The 17,200-nt window shown below is 36.8% G+C and overlaps 1 protein-coding gene across 1 annotated transcript in view; it reads right to left on the minus strand.

The window, feature by feature from the left end:
- Positions 1-17,200, minus strand: part of MOXD1 (monooxygenase DBH like 1) — a 119,531-nt gene that overhangs the window by 72,012 nt on the left and 30,319 nt on the right. The window lies entirely within an intron of this gene.

Consider the following 17,200-nt stretch of genomic DNA (forward strand, 5'->3'; position numbering starts at 1 on the left):
TTTCAGTGAGCTGTGAGACGACTAGAAGTGGCCAACCCAAAAACCAAACCCGTTGTTGTCGAGTTGATTCCAACTCATAGTGACCCTATAGGGCAGAGTAGAACTGCCCCATAGAGTTTCCAAGGAGTGCCTGGCGGATCTGAACTGCTGACCTTTTGGTTAGCTGCCGTAGCACTTAACCACTACACCACCAGGGTTTCCATTAGAAGTGGCAGCAGACTAATATTCATATAATCGGAGTCATCCTATGCAGGAAGACAAGGAAAAATCTAGAATTAACATCATACCTAATAGTAAAAGACTGTTTCCTCCCCTAAGAGAAGGAACAGAGTCCAGTCTCACCATTTCTATTCAGTATTGTACTGGAGGTTCTACACAGTATAATAATGGGAAAAAAGAAAGGAAAGAAAGGGCAGAGGAGGGGAGGGGAGGAGGAGAAAGGAGAGGAAGGGGAGGGGAGGGAGGAAGGAAGAAAGAAAGGGAGGGAGGAGGGAGGGAGGGAAAACATGTGGACAGTGTTTATAGCAGCATTAATTGCCATAGCCCCAAAATTGGAAACACCCAAATATCCATGAATAGTAGAAAGACATGTAAATTGACTACAAAACTTTCCTCCAGTTGATTATAAAAATCTCCCCAATTCTCTTCCCCACAATGTGACTTCCCAGCTCCTTTTAACAAACGGTGAATCTCATTGCTCATTCCTTATATCTAGGCTGGATTTGTGACTTGTAAGAGAAATGGTGTGTTAATCCCAAGACCAGGCCTTAAAGCAACCTTACAAGCTCTGCTCTCTCTTTTAGAAGCTTGCTGCCACCATTTGTCTAAGTCCAGTTAGACTTCTGGAGGACAAGACACCGTTAAGGAGAACCCACTTACCCCAACTGAGGCCTCCTAGACCTGCCTACAGGGAGCTGATCATCAACCATATAAGAGACCCCGGTCATGATTAAAGAACCGTCTATTTAACACGAGCTGGTCAAGACCCAAGATTAAGTTTAGTAAGAACAGAAGAACCCCCCAGCCTATCTGTAAATAATAATAAATGCTCACAAATTTTAGTGTGTTTTGGTACACGGCCACAGCTAACTAACAAGAATGGATTAAAAAATTCTGGTGTATTCAGGCAATGGAACACTACACAAAGATGAAAATGAACACATGATTTTCTACATGCAACAACATAGCTGACTCTCACATTGTGTTGAGGAAAAGGGCCATAACACAAAAAGAGTACAACTGTTTGATTCCATCTACATAAAGTTTAAAATGGGCAAAATTAATAAACAACGACAGAAGTTAGAATAGTAGTTACCTCTGCGGAGAGGTAGCACCAGGGAGAGGGCTGGAGGCCCACTTCTGGGGGCTGGTAATACTCTATTTCTTCATCTGAACTCTGGTTAACATGAGTCAGCTCACTTGGTGAAAATTCAATGATTCATATACTAGTGTTTGTGTACTTTCATGTAAGCAATTTAATAAAAAGGTTTAAAAAAGATATTGGTAAAGGGTTGGATAGCAAATTCACAAAAGAGGAAATATAAATAAAAAGTGCATCAGTCTCACCAGTAGTCTGAGAAAAGCAAGTTAAAACAATCGTAAATATTATTTTTCACCAATCGGTAGGCAATCAATTTAAAAGACTGAAATATCCAGTGTTTGAAAAGGATTGAGAAAATATGCACACATTTCCAGTTTGTCAACTTTAGAAAGTAACTTGACAAAAACATTAGAATTTGAAATGCATATAACTTTGAATCAATGCATTTAGGAATCTATCCTACAGAACTGAAAGGACTAATACATAAGGATATACTTACCAGAACATTTACTGAAGCACTGTCTATAATAGCAAAAAACCTGAATCACCTTGAATGTGCTTCTACAGGGATAGCTGCAAAAATTGTGTTTTATATATAATAGGGACAAAGTTTAAAATGAATGTGTTGGTCATTATAGTCTGACCTGGAATAATGATGAAGATGATAAGCTGAAAAAGCAAATTTCACAGTAGAATAGACATAGATACTGAGACAGACAGATAAAGTTTAGGTATTCTAAAAGGGAGATTAACCCAATAAAATCCTACATAATTTTGTACATGTTTGCTTTAGCATAGCAGAAGTTACAGAAGGATACAAATAAATCTGTTAACACTGGTTACCTCAGGGAAGTGGAATTTGGAGGAAGAAACACCACTAATTTTTCTTTTATATACATGCTTTTCATTTTTTTAACTTGTTATAGAAGTAAAAATTACATTGGAAATAAAATAAGTACATACGTTAAAAACAGAAAAAAAAAACTCCAGTATTAAAATTAAAACAAAAACACCAAGTAGCTTAATTAAAAGGAGCCCTGGTGGTGCAGTCATTAAGAGCTTGGCTGCTAACCAGAAGGTCAGCAGTTCAAATCTACCAGCTCCTCCTTGGGACCCATACGGGGCAGTCTCCTCTGTCCCACAGAGCTCCCACAAGTTGTTGAAATCGACTCTACGGCAATGGGATTTTTCTGGTTAGTTACGGTTGACAGTTTGAACCCACCAGCCGCTCTGCTGGAGAGAGATGTGGCAGTCTGCTTCCATACAGATTCCATAAAGGTTACAGCCTTGAAAACCTTGTGGTCAGGTCTACCCTGTTCTGTTGCTGCCGTGGAGTCGGTTCCGACACAGCGACCCTAGGTACAACAGAATGAAACACTGCCCGGTCCCGTGCCATCCTGTCCTATAGGGTCACTATGAGTCAGAATTGACTGAAAGGCAGTGGATTAACTTAATTAAATGCAGTTTTAAATTTTTAATTATGTCAAATCAGTTCATGTAGACACAGACTTCATGCAAAACAGAAAAAAATAATAAAATCTAAAACGTCCTCTTGAGAAAACATCTGCAGAACAAACTCCTTAATCTTTTAAATGAGGAAGCATAAAGATTTAACAGTTGTAACCCCATTGCAAGACTGGTAAAGGCCATTTCAGCGGCATAATCATATCACATGTGCAGTTCATATAATTATTAATTCAAGCTGAAAAAGAAATCATTCCACAAAATATATTTTAGCATGTGGAATAAATACAGTTGGAAAAAATGTGACCCAACCAACAATCTGTTGGAAAATTTTGCTATATGAATGAAAAATATTATTCAGAGTACTGACATTTCCTGTTTATCATCAAAAAAAAAAAGAGGAACACAGTTTCCTACCCTTGTAGATTTAATTTACTTGTGAATCTTACAAATGGGCAATGAGAGCTTGTACTGCATAATAAATAAGATGCATTTGGCAGGCTAGTTCTTCAAAGAACTAATCTTTATCTTAAAAGTGAACATAGAAATAAAAAGCAGAGAGGGTGCAGAGTGATTTCCAATTTATAAAGGAACTAATATAGCATATATAATCCAGGTGGATTTAAACAAATACATTTCAATTTTTCCCTCTCTTAAGTCTCACAGAAAATTTAATGGAATCAAAGTGAGTTTCAAAACTGCTCTAAATTATTGGATAATTACATCCAGGTAATTAGGAGCTTTCTTGAAAGCTCTAAAAATACTTTACTATAGATTTGCAAAAGATTACACAGTAGAAAGGGATATTAATCTTGGCTACATTTTTTACCCTGTAATTCTTCTATATTCCATACACTGAAAGAAACACACAGATAAGTAACAGCAACTTGGGATACATGACCTAAATTTAACTCCCAGTTTCAATTAGTTAACTGGATAAAACCAAACCAAACCTGTTGCCATCTAATCGATTTCAACTCACAGCCATCCTATAGGACAGCACAGAACTGCCCCATAGGGTTTCCAAGGAGCAGCTGATAGATTCGAACCACCAATCTTTTGGAGCTCTCAACCACTGTGGCACCAGGGCTCCAATTAACCACACAGAGAAGACTGTTTTTTCACAACTACATTTTCTACAACCAAGAAAAAAACTGTTGACAAAAGCAAACAATGTTTAGAATGTTACGGGAAAACAAAGTCCTGTAAAAGGAGGGGACCTAGAATCTATCATGCCTCGGGTGCTTTATAAACATTTTCAAATAATTTTCACAATAATCTTGTGAAGAGGTAGGATCTCCATTTTGCTGATAAGGAAAGTGAAGGTCGAGGAAATTCTGTAAATTATCCTAGGTCATGTAAGTGTAAGTGGTAAGGCCAGGATGTGAGTCTAGGTCTATGCGACTCGAAAGAGAGGGCCCTCTAAATTTAGGCTCAGATAAATTAATTTTTCAAAATCCCACAGCTAGACTAAGTAGATGATATTTTATAATACTAATAATACCTGAGTGTGTAACACATTGCACTGAAAAAGGAGTCTACCACAACGGCAAGAGTTTGGGCATTAGAATTTCCTACCCTAGGTCTGTCACTTTCTAACTCTGTGACATTAGGGAAGATACCTAATTTTTCTGACTCTTAGTTTTCTCATCTGGAAAATGGTGTAAGTAGCTGTTATGGACTGAACTGTATTCCCCCAAAATATGTGTTGTAAATCCTAACCTATGGTTATAATCGCATTTGGAAATACGTTTTCTCTGTTATGTTAATGTGGCAATATTAAGTGCTCCGTCTGTCTTAAATCAGTCTCTTTTGAGATATAAAAGAGCAGATTAAGAAGCAAACAAGCAAAAATGGAGGGGAAGATACACGCTATATAATAGCAAAAGAACCTTAGAATAGAAGCTGAAAAGAGACAAAAACCTTCCCTCAGAGTACACAGAGAGAGACGGCCTTTCCCTAGAGCCTGAGTCCTGAATTCAGACTTCTAGCCTTCTAAGCTGTGAGAAAATAAATTTCTACTTATCAAAGCCACCCACTTGTGGTGTTTCTGTTCTAGCAGCACTAGATAACTAAGAACGTAGTAAGTAAAGCAGCATCTGGAATATAGTAAACGATCAATAAATATTTGTTTTCTAGAATTCAATATTGTGTACATCACTTTCAGAGTAATTCTAAGACAGGAATTACTAAAGTGTTCCTATTTAACATACGAGTATACTGACACCAAGATCATAAAAATCAAGAGAAAAGCAAAGGGGCATATTCAGTAACAGGCCATCCTATTGATTCTTGTGAAAAAGGCTGTGTTCTGTTTCTATCCACAAACACTAGTTTTAACTTGAAGATAATATGGTTACAACCAACTATTCTAGAGAAAACACCCAATCTCACTAATAAAGATGATTTTTAAAAGTCTGTGGAAAATTTTATTAATTAGGAGAAACAAATATCCATCTTTGGAAGATGGTTTAAAGGCAATATTTTTCAAGGCATGGGCAATAAATAAGTAACCTCTTGAGATCCCTATTAGACTCATGATACAATACAATGAGAAGCTAAATCATACAAACCGCATCAGTGAAATGGACCCCACATAGATACACTTAAACTATTAAGTAAACATGACGAATGTTGACAATGAGAATGCGCATCCATTTCTACCAAGAAACTCAAGAGTCAGGTCGTTGTAGCTCGAGGGCAGAGCCCTTCATTTCCACAAGCGCTAAACGGCCATCAGCCTTATCTGAAGAACTGCCTGCGGCTTTACTTTAAAGGGCTAAATGGTGACATGCATATGCGTGCAATTAAGAGGTGGCCTTGATTTCTGTTTTAGGGTATGACCCAATTTGACAGAGTTTTAACACTCTGTAAAATGTGTAAGTTCAGGCCTGAGGATAAAAGCCACACAATGGTATCATTCAAGATAAAATCAGTGCCACCATTTAGGTCCTAAAGGCCATAGTCTGGAGTTCTTTTCAATATTTCACACTGGGGGCTTTGGTATGGTCAAGGCATTCCCTGATCAAAAAATGCAGTTTCCCTGACAACAAATAGCTGTAGAGATTTTGCATCCTAATCTCACAGAACTAGACTATGGATTTACAGTTTAGCCAGCAGCTGCTAGTGGGCTCTAGCACAAGCAGATGTTCGTTGCAACATCAATTATTCTTTGCTTCATGTGGGCCCAAACAGGGCGTCCGCACAGACCCGTGTGTAATACTTCCAGTGTGTAACACTTGAGGACTTGGATGCTGCGGCAAGTCTTATTCTTTGGTCCGTGGATATCTCCTGCTTTTCACAGACTTAAAAGTCATGTTTTGAAGCTAAATCAGCAAATGTGCTCATACCTTCTGATTTTTAAAATACACTATCTTCCTCAGGAAAAAATATACAACTGGAAAAATTATTAGCAATGGGCAACTTACCTCTCCAGGCTTCAGTGTCCTCATCTGTAAAATGAGGATACCACTAAGACCTACTACGTAGTTTGTTCTGAGGATTATCAAGTTGATGCACAAAAGTACAAGGCTCTCAATACACGTTGGTTCTTATTATTATCTTATTTCCTTTTGGCATTTAAACACATCAACAGAGAAGCCGCCTACTTATCATCCTCACCACACCCACAACTCATCTCCAACTTCAAGTCTCTGTTCCTTCAGTTCCCCCACCCCTACCTAAAATCCACCTACTTTAGACTTTTCCCAAATCACTCTTTCTATGTTATATGCCACGGGACTGTGCTTGAACCCGCACTGCTCTCTCCTTCGCTTTACTTTTACTGCCTACCCAAACCCCTAGAAACCCAGTGCTGTCGAGTCGATGCCGACTCATAGCAACCCTAGTGTAGGTTTACTGCCTATACTGTGTATTTTGACTGTTCTTTGCAGTTCAGAGCTGTCATGTGAAGGGGTGTTTTCCAGCTGATTCAGATATACAGTGAACATGTTAAGTACACCTCTGACTTCAGAAACACATCACAAACCAAAGCACCTCTCCTATAGTCTCAGGACTTCCTCAGGCCAAGCTAAAGACCCAGAGGCTCTCGGTAGCATTTAGATACTTGCTAACAGTTATTTGCATGGTTCTGCCTTTACTTAAGAAACCCTGGTGGTATAGGGCCGCTGTTAGTTGGAACCGACTCGACGGCAGTGGGTTTTTGGTGGGTGGCATAGTGATTAAGTGCTACTGTTGCTAACCAAAAGGTCGGCAGTTCGAATCCACCAGGTGCTCTTGGAAACCCTATGGGGCAGTTGTCCTATAGGGTCACTATGAGTCAGAATCGACTCGACGGCAATGGGTTTTTTGGGCCTTTTCTTAATATTTAAAATGCCATATGGAGCAATTCAGTGATACTTCAGGAAGGCAAAGATCTCTCTTTATCTGTAATGGAATGCATTTTAAGATCAGTGAGGTAGTCTTCAGCATACAATTTCTAAAATGTGCCCCACACATAAAATATCAATATATAGAGTTAACTTCAATGTCTATATTTCAATAGAACATAAATTCTTTTCCCTTCATAGAAGAGATTATCCATTATATCTGAATTAAGTCATGTTTAAATTTTATAACGAAAGTCAGCTGTGGTTCCAGGAAACAGCTGGTGTTTTTGCCTCTCCATTTCCACAAAGAAATAAGAAACGTAGCAAGGAGTAAAGTATCTTAGAACGATAAATCACTTAAATCTTCCATATGTGCAGACGCCTAACAGACTGCATTTGAATAGTAGGTGTTCAGTGTTGTGCACAATATTTACTGAAGACAACAGTGTATTATTACAACAGCATATATATTAATGCTTCTTAATATAAAGGGTATTTTGCTACATGCTATAAAATATGCAGTCTCCTGGGAAATTTTAATAAATCTAAAACAATGATTCTTAACCAGGAGTCTAAGAGCACTTGGGGAGCTTTTCAAATGACAGCAATAACTACCACCGTAACAAAGGTCTGGATTCCATCCTAAAGATCTGGTCCTGATGACTGTATTGTTCACTCTTAGTTATGCATCAAAGAAAATCATTATTCAATGAAGCAAGATGTAAGTATAAGTTTTTGATATGTTAATGTAATATTTCCTTTATAAAACAGATATATTATTAAACTCTTATCCATAATCTCAAGATATGAGAGAGAAATACACTGACAGGAAATGCACCAAGAAACCCCAATATTTTAAGGAAAACAACCATGCGGCCTTTTATAACTTGCTGAAAGGTTGTATAAAACTATTCCCAATTCATAGATTTTTATAAATTTGAATCTTAAATACCTCATTTATTAAAAGTGAGTTTGCACTACATATATAATTTTTCCTGCTAACTGCTAACAGTTTCATTCCTAAAAACCATAAAAAATTTCACTGCTGCATCAATAGGGAAATAATGGGCATCAATCTGTTTTGATAGGGATACAATTTTTTACATGGAAAACAGACACCAAAACCAGCATATTATATCCTACAGAGACACATACAAAAATTATCTTTATTCCTGTTTTTTTTTTACAGCCCATTTTGCTATTTATTTTATAAATTTCAAGACTGTCAATTCCAATATATAACTAAAGAACTCATAGAATTTTAAGGATTAGAGATCACTGAGAGCAATCTCTGAGTTATACAGAGTGATGGTCTTTGAACTGTATTACTATAAACCCTGTGAAATGCTGTGTAATGCAGAAACCTGTCAGAAAAGGAAAACTCACTGGGCATTTATGAGGCAAGATTCTTAACAGACAGCAAAAGGAAACTGTTAAGCACCCTAGCAAAGATGGAAGAACTTGCGAAACTTGGAAAAATAAGGCAGTCTCATTGTGTTTCGGCTCTCACAGTTTTCACCACATGAACATGAATTCAGCTGCTTGAGAAGCTCCATGATGCCGACTCCGTAATCGTCAGCTGACCAGGGCTGATGGCAAAGTTAGAACCTGAACTTTCAGTCTGGCTCTTAGGCCATCTGAGATACCACCACTTCTAGCTCTCACGACCTCCACATCTTTTCTGGTTTTTAAGATACTTTTCTCCAGGTGAGAAACCCTAGTGACATAGTGGTTAAGAGCTATGGCTGCTAACCAAAAGGCTGACAGTTCTATTCTACCAGGCACTCCTTGGAAACCCCATAGGGCAGTTCTACTCTGTCCTATACGGTCACTGTGAGTCGGAATAAACTTGGCGGCAACAAGTTTGTTTTTTTCTCTAGGTGGAGTCCCTGGGTGGTGCAAACAGTAAAGCATTCAGCTACTAACTGAAAGGTTCGTGGTTCAAACCCACCCAGAGGTCCCTAGAAAAAGAGTCTTGGTGATCTGCTTCAAAAAGTTCACAGCCATGAAAACTCTGTGGAGCACAGTTCTGCCCTGCAACACATAGGGTTCCCATGAGTCGAAATCAACTCTACAGCAACTGATTGATTTTGGTTTCTCTAGGTGTTTTGCCATAGATTTAACTGCCAAATGAAATGCTAGTATTTATTTTCAAAAGTATCTTTTTATAGACCATTACAGTGAAGAGGGAGCCCTGATGGTGCCAATGGTTAAGCATGTGACTGCTAATCAATAGGGTGGAGTTTCAATTCGAACCCACTCATTGCTCTGCAGGAGAATGACCTGGCAATCTGCTCCCATAAAGACTACAGCCCAGAAAACCTTATGGGGCAATTCTACTCTGTCACACAGGGTCACTGTGAGTTGGCATAGACTCAAAGACACCCAATAACAATAGGTGAAGAGGAATAAACCAGGACTTTACCATTATTTTTTACTTCATTCCAAAGAGGATTTTAACTTAGCTTAAGCAGAAGGCTGTTGGTTTCTTTTTAAAGATCCTTATGCTACAAGACGTGTCGAATGAGATTTGCAGCTCATTACCTTTTTTTCCACAGAAGTTATTTCCAATTTCTCTTTTCATAATATCATCTCTGAGATTTAACAGTTCTGTCCCTTTTTGTAACCATATTCATAATCTTTAGCCTAATCATTTTAACTGTAATTCACTTAAATTGACTTCCTAAATCACAATTAAAATAGATTGTTAATGAGCGTTTTCCAACCCCCAAGGCTGAAAACGCCAGGCCTCTGTGAACTTGCACTCATCCAACTGGGTCTAAGTCAATTCCTAGAATCTTTGAACTGATGTCTCTGGAAGGTTGTGGTGGAATCAACTCATGTTGCCCTTGGTCTATGCCCTGATCTTGTAGCTCTCAAAAGCAACCTAGGCTCTGAAAAGCTTACTCCAAGGGCCCATGGCTGGATATAAGCTATCAGACATCTCTCCTGCACAAATTATTTTTCACTGTAACACACATCATCTTGAAAAATTATAAGGTCTAGGCTAATAGACTCATATAGAGAAACATCCTCTAGCTTCGGAAAGTGGATTCATTTATCTGGTGAGTGGAAGTAATTCAACTTACCTCATGGGAGGCTAAGTTATATTGAGATAATGTATTTAAAGTAGCAAAAGATGTATGTATCTTACTTCATACCTCCCTATATGTAAGTGAAAGTTATTCATATCTTATGTTACCATATCTCTTAATCCTATTGTGTCATCAACACTTAGAATTCAACATAAAGTTCTTATTTTTTTTCAATAAAACTGCTATTAATTTAATTACTTGCCAAATTTATTGCCCGTAATTACCAGTACATGTGCTAATACTTTCCAATTATGTCATCCAAACCTTTAGGTTACTTGAAAAAAAGCATAGTAGATTGGGGTAGAGTCGGGTGATAGAAGAACTAGGAAAAATAAATATCTTTTCTGTCTGTTGAAAATGGAATTATTTAAAGTCATAGAAAGGAAGGCTAATGGGTGACCTAAGAATGTGAAAGAATAGTTTCCAGGGCAGAGTCGCCAGCTGGCTCTTATCCTTACTTAGACAAGAACAGGAGGAAATTAGCTTAAATTTCATTTGGTTTGGAGTAATGGAAGCAAGCTATGAAATCTAATTCCCAGGGAATCTTTTCTTCAAAATATAATACGGACTTACTGACTACGGTGGCTTCAGTGCAGCCCAACTCTGAGTATGAGAAAATACTAGATGAAGTTTTAGCCGTCCCTCTCTATAATCCCCATCAAGCGAAGAACACAAGCTATTATCCAACAGGTGTTTTCACTTGTACTCATTTAAGCGTCCTTAGAAAGCATTTTCCCTACTTCTCAAGTGAGGACACAAGCTCTGACAGGTTAGTTTGCTCAAGGTCATACAGCTAATGAAAAGCAGAGTTACAAATTCTAACCTAGTTAGAAAAAACTCCTACCTATCTCCAAAGCCCCTCCTCAAGTACTGTACCAACCTGTCACCGAGATTTAAAAAGTACCTGAAAGCCAAAGTAAATTTGGAATCTAACTACTGCTTATTGAGCTATCTACTTCACGCCAAACATATAAGTGTGCTAATGAGTTATCTCATTTGATACAAACAACTATCATTTGAGACAAGTACTATTATTAACGTTATTTTCCGAGGGAACCCTAAGACTCATGGAGGTTAAATTGCTTGCCTTAGATCGCACACTGGTAAATTGTGGAGGCAGGGTTTCAGCCATGTGGTCTGACCCCACCAGTGCTGCCTTAGGCACTAGACAATATGAACTTTGTAAAGGTTTGTGGTTTCATAATTTGATCTGATGTTAATGCTTTTAAATTTCCACTTTCTTTGTGTCTTATTAAGCACTTGTTATAGATACCTGGAAACCCTAGTGGCATAGCGGTTAAGTGCTATGGCTGCTGACCAAAAGGTCACCAGTTCGAATCTACCCGGCACTCCTTAGAAACCTGATGGAGAAGTTCTACTCTGTCCTATAGGGTTGCTATGAGTCGGAATCGACTCGATGGCAATGGGTTTAGTTTTTTTTTTTTTAATAAATACTTAATAGTCATTAGATAATATCAGTAACAGGACCAGTGAATTACATGGGAATTTAAAGATTAAATATTAAGTGGTTCATAGGCCAGAAATAAGAAACTCTATGAGCCTCTTTAGAAAGAAAAAAAGTCATCTTATTTTCTTCAATAGACCAAGAAGCCAGAGATGTGACATTCTGGATTCTCCTGGGAATTCTAGGATATTTGTGTAAACTCTGGAAAGCAGTGGGACACCTCAGAATATATGCTCTGAGAGCTTATGCCTAAGGGGCTAGAAAAGAGATGTCTGGCTTCAAGGGAGGCAGTGAGGCCCTAAGCATTTTCGCTCTGGCATACCCAGAACTGTGAGAAGCAAGCTTGTCAGGAACTCAGACACAGGGCATCCAAAACCACAGCAGATTCCACTTTTAGTTTTCATTAAGTCATAGAAAGTTTGAAGTACAAAGAGCCAATTGAGATCATCTGATCCAATCCCTTTATTTTATAGACGAGGAATCTGAGGACCAGGGTTAAGCACTTTCTCCAGGGTCAGAAAGCTAATTAGTGACAGTTAGCAATAAATCACTTCCATGAAAAGACATGCTTTCAAAGTGCACTGAATTACCTTGTATGGTCAAGTCACTATTAAGAACACCCATGTAGCTAGAAAATCCCAAATGTTTCTGTGAAGTGGATGTAACCCAAGAGGATCTGGAGCAAGCTTTACAACACTGGGCAATCTAAGTCAGTAATCTTTAAAATACACTAATTTGAGGCAAATCATTAGTGTTAGGGGCAAGAGCTCCTAACTTTTTCTGACCAAAGTTGTAGTTTCAGCCACATTAAATGCCTGAGTATTTCATCTTTTCTGTAGTACATAAAAGATGTATTAAACTTCAGATATGCTTAGATATAAGGGATAAAATTCTTATGGTATTTATAGACTTTGTATGACAAATTCCCAAAGAAGGGGATTAAATGAGTCTTATAATTTTATAGCTCAACTTTTTCTAGAAGATTAAGAATTATCCATTTTGTCAGTGACAAAATCCACAGGTGCTATTGGTAATGCATTGGTATTAAGAATTTAATAGCCACATATGGTGTTGCAAAGTATTTAAGAAGGACGGAAAGTATTTTCACGTGAAGCATATTTGGAAAATTCATTCATCTCAACATGGGAAACAGATCTATCTAAAGATACAAAGATGTAAATATTTGCATTTAGGACACACAGTTAAATCAGTAAAGTTAAAAGGGAAATATCAGTGAGCAAAAACAAACAGTACAGATTTGGAATGGAAATGGGTAAAAACATAATCATTCAGTCAACAGTGTCCACCAAACACTTACTGGCTAGACAGAGTCTCCCACATAATAAAATGAAGCAGAAGGTTAACCCACGAAAAAAGAACGAAAAAGTGAAGTGCAGAGTCATGAAAATGCATCCTGATGAAAAATCAAAATGCTAAAATTGCCACATCCATTACAATATGTTTTTGAAATGTCATTTCAGGAAAAAAAAAAGAAGGAACTATATTGACAGAGGAAAGATAATTCTAATAGTTGTAAAATCATGTACTTTGACACATACTGAGAATACTCAAATTCCCGCAGTTTATTAAATTTAACCTTAAAGCCTTACACATTTTCAGAAATGGAAACCCTCTATAATATTTGACATTTCAGAAATGCATTCATGCTGATGTTCTCCATTTGAGGGTGTCCTTTTATTTTAAAAAGGGAAACTAGGCTGTGATTTAACATAGTATAAAAAGTCAAATATTCATGTTACATACCTATCATAGTAAAATAGATTTTCAAGTGAATATTTCACAGTTATACAATACTCTGGCTTTAAAGACATTTCATGGTTATTCAATGCCAATTATTCCTAGATTTTTTTTTCTAGAAAATATTCCCCAAATAAAACAGTTCAGATTTATGAATGCCACCAATAAAAGAAAACAGTAGCATCTAATTTTATGGCAAGAAAAATGTTCTGTTCAGTAGCAAGTAATAAAGCCTAGCATTCTCTTCCTGTATTTATTGATAATGAATGATAGTGTTTTGTTTACTTCAACTTCATATTTCTCCAAAACAGAAAGAATGATTGACAACCTAGATTTTATCTGAAACTCTGTCTAAAATAGGTTGGCTGATCTGGTAACCTTCGGCAACCCAGAAACCTAACAAGATCAACAGATCAGCGATTGTGTATTGCTAGGGATCTAAGACATAATTTTATTTACTTTATTAAACAAACCTATGTGCCAGGGAGTGATCCAGATACATACTTTACAAATATTAAACTTATGTGATTAACTTAATAGTCATAACAATTCTATTAGGTAAGTACTATTATTATTCCCATTTTCCAGACGAGGAAGCCCAGACACAGAAAAGTAAATAACTTCCTCCCTTAAACCAACAATGGCCAGCCTTTTGGGACACCGCTCTATCCTGTTCTGCACCTCCTCACTAAATAGTAGTTTTCAATGAAATGCCAGAGAGCAATACGTTGAAAATAAATGGCCTGATAATTAGATTGGGGTTTAAAAAGTGTTTCTATGTGTCAGATACGGTGTTAAGCGCTAATAAAGTCTCCTACATAATCCTTAATCTAAACAATTCCATAAGGGAAGTACCATGCATTTAAGTGAGAAAACTGAGCTTTGCATGGTTAATTGCTTTCCCATGGTTACACTATTAATACACAGAAAGAAAGGATTCAAACCCCGGACCACAGGAGTGAAAAACTCACCTGCCAGAATGCAAGGCTTACTGCCTCCATGTACTAAGCAGATGGTCTTTTAAGGGGATAGGACTAAAGAATGATGATTCTGCCTGGCTATTTTTCTTTTTTCTTCTCTTTAACATAATAGACCTCAATAACTATTAAGTTGAATTAGACACATCATGCTTAAATGAATGAATTTAGAAGTTTTTCTAGCCTTAAATAATAGATAATCCTTATCTATAAAAATTCCCTGACAATAAAAGCTCCCCTAAAGAAGCAGTGTGTTGTACCAACTGATGACCGAAGCTTCTAGCAGAACATATCCAATCATTACTATTGTGATAATGATATGACTCTTGATTCAAGAGAAGAGAAAAAAATTACCTCTAAAAATTTTAAATTTAGGGTAGTGTCACACATTTAGCTGCACAGTAGGTCTCAAGTGTGAGATCAGAGATTATTTCATGTGAGAAGAGTGGTTTTAATAGAAATTATCAAGAATTCTCTTTTCTACAATCTCCATATCTGCTGTTTTCTGCAAATACAAACATTTTAAACATTTTTTGCAAGAATCATAATACATATCATAAACTAGAATCATGAGAGAATAAGAATTACCAATATTTTTTATTATAATCCCATCTTTCCTGCAGATAAAATTATTTAGCTTTGTTTTTTTATAATTTAGTAATTTTAGAAATCACTTTTTTATTTCATATTTTACAAGTAAATAATTTTATCATTACCTCATTATAATTTAAATTACAAATGTAGTTAATATTTTGAATTTTAGACATTCCCATCAAATATATTCATGATCAAACTACTGATATATTTTATTTATCTACAGTCATCATAACTACAAAATGTGTACTGGGCAGTACTATCAATATTTAAACTGAAAATATAAACTATTTTTTTGTTTGCATTTCAGTCAAGACAAGAAATTGATTTCTCACAATACTACTCTAATCAGTATGTTCTTAAAGACACTACGAGTGACCAACAGTATATAATGCAATATAAAAGCAATGCTCTCTTTTCTGAGAAAGCACTTTTTGGTTGTCAGAGAAGAACTGAAGTTTCTTGATACAGTGATTTGTGGGACATAAAGTAAGGGATATGGAGAAGCATTTAGTTGGATGGCTTTTCAAAACATATGAGTCCTTGATTCTATAAATAGAGGATATGCTTTTCTTCAAGTATTACAAACCATCCCTGCTAGGAAAAAAGAACATGGAAATTAGATCATTTCTTAAGGTAAACTTAGACCTATGAATTCTACTTTAAAAACGTATTAAATTTTATTGCAACTTGACTTAAGCTACAAATTAAAACTGATTTTGCAAGAGCGTCTCAAAACAATTTATGCCACATACATTTTTATTTTCCCAGTAGAGTTTATATATATATATATATAATCCTATTTGAGTTCATTTTCAAGAAAAATTATGAGGAAAATGTTTTATAATACTTAACTTTAAAAATATTTTAGGACATAACAAAAAGCTCAGGAGTCTAACCTCTAAGTGGTACTCTTAAGAAATAAAATTTTAAATTCTAGCCACTAACCCTTTTCCCTTACCAAGAACAAAAGTTTTAATAAACACACCTCTCTGACCTACGGTCCCTCAAATCCCCTCTTGCTCAGGGTAAAGAACTTTGGTCATTCAATCGACCTTCGAATACTCCAAAATTGCTGAAAACCTTTCAAGTCAAACCTATCAAGAGATCCCTCTGGATATAAATGCCTATTGATGACAGAAACATGATTCCAACAGTACTTAATTCCAAGCACACCTTTTGGTAATAGATGCCCACTTAGCTGAGTATTACAGTGATATGCTTGTGGTAGGAAAGCTGGCAAAGAATTCTTAGAACAGGTACCAAGAAAATAATCCCACATAGAGGGCAAGAACATACACTGCCTCCCTTAAATGTGAACAAGCAATTACTTTTATTTCATTCAACTCAACTTAATATTTATAACACCAAGACAAAAAAAAATGCATTCACGTAAGTGGTTAAGGACTTTAAATCCTATCAATTAATGTTTACTGAAAAACGAATACAGGAAATTTTTGTGGGGCATTTGTTTTCATTTCTGAACCTGCAGCTTTACATCTGCCTCGTAAACCAGGTTCCAATTAAATTTAACGGCAAATGACACACAGTAGAACATGATATAAATATAACAGTCTCTTTTCTGAAAAAGACATTTTGTTGGCATAAGAGAAGAACTTAGGCACTGTATGAAGGGTTAGAAGACTAGAATTTGCATTTTCTCCTTCGCAGGCACAAAAGTAGAAAATAACTTACTGCACAGAGGTAAATGACTCATACGCTGTCACAGTAATGGTGAGTCTTCCGATGGCAAAAATATCCTACAAATACTTGGGACTACGCACTAATTCAGTAAACATTCCCTCAACCTACCCCTCTTGGCTCTACACAGTTGTGAATCATTCTGTAAACAAAAGGCAGGTCTGTGCAACTGGGCAAATATAGTAGAAATTTAAAATGTGAACCCTTTATAGAATGTGCTCACTCAGTGTTTCCATCTCTGCCAAAATGTGTTGGAGTTGGTCGGGAAAGTGTTATGACTGCCCACCTTTTACTGATGAAGAAACGGAGGCCTGTGTGTTACCTGAGAACTTACTTGAGAGCATTTAATACAACAGCGGACCTGTGATTCGAACCTTCATATGTCCCTCTAGATTTCAGAGTCTAGAGGTTTATTCCTTCGTCACATCCAGAATGCTTCATTACATGGTCTGGGGGCTGACAAGAAAGAGGCATTGTCTGGCCTGGCTTTCAATTTT

Source organism: Loxodonta africana, chromosome 1 (assembly GCF_030014295.1).
Source record: "Loxodonta africana isolate mLoxAfr1 chromosome 1, mLoxAfr1.hap2, whole genome shotgun sequence".
In the NCBI taxonomy this organism is placed as follows: Eukaryota; Metazoa; Chordata; class Mammalia; order Proboscidea; family Elephantidae; genus Loxodonta; species Loxodonta africana.